This window comes from Hibiscus syriacus, unplaced genomic scaffold (genome assembly GCF_006381635.1).
Source record: "Hibiscus syriacus cultivar Baekdansim isolate YM2019G1 unplaced genomic scaffold, ASM638163v2 tig00110429_pilon, whole genome shotgun sequence".
NCBI classification, from domain to species: Eukaryota; Viridiplantae; Streptophyta; class Magnoliopsida; order Malvales; family Malvaceae; genus Hibiscus; species Hibiscus syriacus.
In genome coordinates this window covers 7,285,317-7,288,100 of record NW_024062733.1, presented here as the reverse complement: position 1 = coordinate 7,288,100, position 2,784 = coordinate 7,285,317, and the positions used below count along the sequence as shown (strand labels likewise).

Below are 2,784 nucleotides of genomic sequence, written 5' to 3'. Positions count from 1 at the left end.
TTTATATTTTTAAACTATAGTTTTTGTATAGATTTTTTTTATATATAATAGTTAAATCAATTTTTTTAAATGTAATTGATAATTTTAATTTTATTTAAAGATTATTAATTATGTTAAAAATAAAAATTATACTTTGGTTATATAAAAATTTAAATATAGTTTAAAACATAAACTCAAGATCTAGTGAAATTAATTTTCAAATTAATTTTAAAAATATTTAAAAATATTATACATATTGAATTTAATTTTAAAATATTAAATTTATTATTATTATTATTATTATTTATATAACTACCGGTACCTGATCTATTGATCGACTAATTTAAATTGAATATTGCAGAGGCGATACTCTCCCAACCCAATTTGCTTCATTCGTAAACACCAACATTTGAAATATATTTTAAATCTTATATTAACTATATTTTTAAATATATATGTGAAGACACTTAATTTCGTCCGCCCATATTACGTTATATGCTATTATATTATATAATATATATTTACTTATTAATTTTGTATTACATGTACAAGCTAAAGACAAATAAAAATACACCAAGCCCAAATACCACAATGGTCCAACAGCTGCACCAGACCAAAACACGCAGGAGCATAACAGTCTAATACCCACTTGAAGTAACCCAAGTTGTGATCAGCGACCCGAGCCACAACCGGGTTCATGATATGCTGAAACGAATAGGCAGATTAGGGTTTACTAACCCTAATCTCTTCTCCCCATCCACAGTACCGCAAGCATCTTGGCCAGCCTCCGATTTTCACGGCCACACACCAACCACTTCGAATCGTTCGCCGCAAGGATCTCATAAGGACCATCACCAATGCCACACAACACAACAGAAACAACCAAGGAGCATTTGAAGTCTAAATCAAATAGGACTCTGCTAAAATTAGTATTTCGTATACTATAAATAAGTGTAAACTCAAACATTTGGGGGATACCAGAGATTATACACGCTAAAATACTCAGAAATAAGAGGGGAAGTATTTCGAAACAGGGGCATTCGAAACTAAAAAACACAGAGTATTCAGAGGAGAAAAATCAAAAGAAAAGAGAAGGGTTACCCTTACCGATGATCGTCGACCAGTTTGAGGTTCATCGGAGTCAAAAGAATCCGAGTAGTTTTCCCTAGATATGCGATTCTAGGGACCCCTTTTGATTAAAAGAATTTCAGATCCATCATCAGTGTGAAGAAACACGTCGGATCGTGCTTTTCTCTCTCTTCTTCGGCGGCGACGAACGGCGGCGGCAGTCAGCACGGTGAGCTCTATTTCGGTTGAAGCTCCAGAGAGCTTCCTTTTTTCTATCTATGCGAAATGAAATGAGTTAAAACAAATTAAAGGGGAGATGGGGTGAAGGTGGAGTTATGGTCCTTGGTCTGGATACTATTCACGCAAAGGACGATACACTAATGCGTGGGACCCATATATGTTGTTTATATTAAGACACATTACTGCTCTTTCAATTCAAATTTAAATGCAAGCAGGAATTTAACCCGCATTTATATTTTGTTTTTATTATATTTTCATCATTTTATTATTTCTACTCACTTTTATTTATTTTTACTTATTTATTTTTTTCATTTATTTTATTATTATTATATTAATATTTTTTTATTATTCATTTTTTATATTTATTTTTATTTTTACAATCTAACCTTTTTTGACCTTTTAAAGGTAATTTTAATTGATCAAAGGTAATTGTTCGAATTGAATTTTTAAATTTCAATTTAAATTTCATTTTTTTGCAATTAAAACAACCGACAAATTAATTGGTACCGAAAGGTCGGTTCAAGGGTGCTAATCCTTCCTTGACCGTAACCGACTCCCGAGCCCGACACGTTTCTGGTAAAACGCAGATCAGGTAAGATGGTGTTTGACCCACCTAAATTCATTTTGAAATGGTCGGTGGTGACTCTTAACCCAATTCATTCAAGTCGAAGCCCAATTCCGAGGCCCAACCGAAAGACGGTTCCGACAGCTTGGTGACTCTGCTAGGGACATGTAAGTGAGTCAGGCCAGAATTAATTTTCGGTTGTCTTTTATGCGAAAAAGGTAAATTTAAATTTAAATTTATTTATTCGATTCCAATTATTTACATTTGATTATTTTTTCAAATAAATAGTTGTACTGATGTTTTTCTCAATGATTTCAGATTTTCAAAAGTTTCTATCTCTGGCTCTATACCCGAGCTCTGAACCCTTTTAAGTGGGGTGAAAGTGACGCCTTCGTGATAATTTATTCTCCGCACATGCCAAGCAAGTAACCTTCGGGATTCATATATCTTATTTCTTCGTGTGAATTCATTCACCGCATATGCATAAGGGAATGTATCATCTCGAGTTTAACTTAGTCCACATAAGCTTGTAATGGGCTTAGGAGTAAGGGTCTGGCAAGCCCAATGGGGCACCAGCAAGGAGAACTCGAGTACCTTTTCAGAACCTAAATCGGGAGAGTACAGGGATTTAGAGCCCACCCCAAAACCTCATTCCAAACCCTAGTCTGCTTTGATTTTATTTCCTTCTTTACTTTTTGTTCAAAGCATGCAAACTAGACAAATATGCGATTAGGATTTGTTTGAAATTAACATGTGGGATACAAATCATGTCCGGTAGGAATTAAAGCATGTGGGGTAGATATCATGTGGGGTAGGATTTTTATTTTCATGATTGTTTTTTTTATCTTTACCTCACTAACTCTTTTTTATTTTTGTTTTCTTTTATTTTAGTTTCATCTTTTGCATCACTCATTCAAAAGAGGTATTGTTCC

General features: G+C 33.5%; 1 long non-coding RNA gene across 1 annotated transcript; it reads right to left on the bottom strand.

Annotated features, from left to right (window-relative positions):
• Positions 1-485: 485 nt before the first annotated feature.
• On the bottom strand, positions 486-1,357 carry LOC120124972. The gene is made up of 2 exons (XR_005516324.1): positions 1,087-1,357; positions 486-879 (listed from the first exon to the last, which is right to left on the bottom strand). It is a non-coding gene; the product is annotated as an uncharacterized LOC120124972 (long non-coding RNA).
• Positions 1,358-2,784: the final 1,427 nt, after the last annotated feature.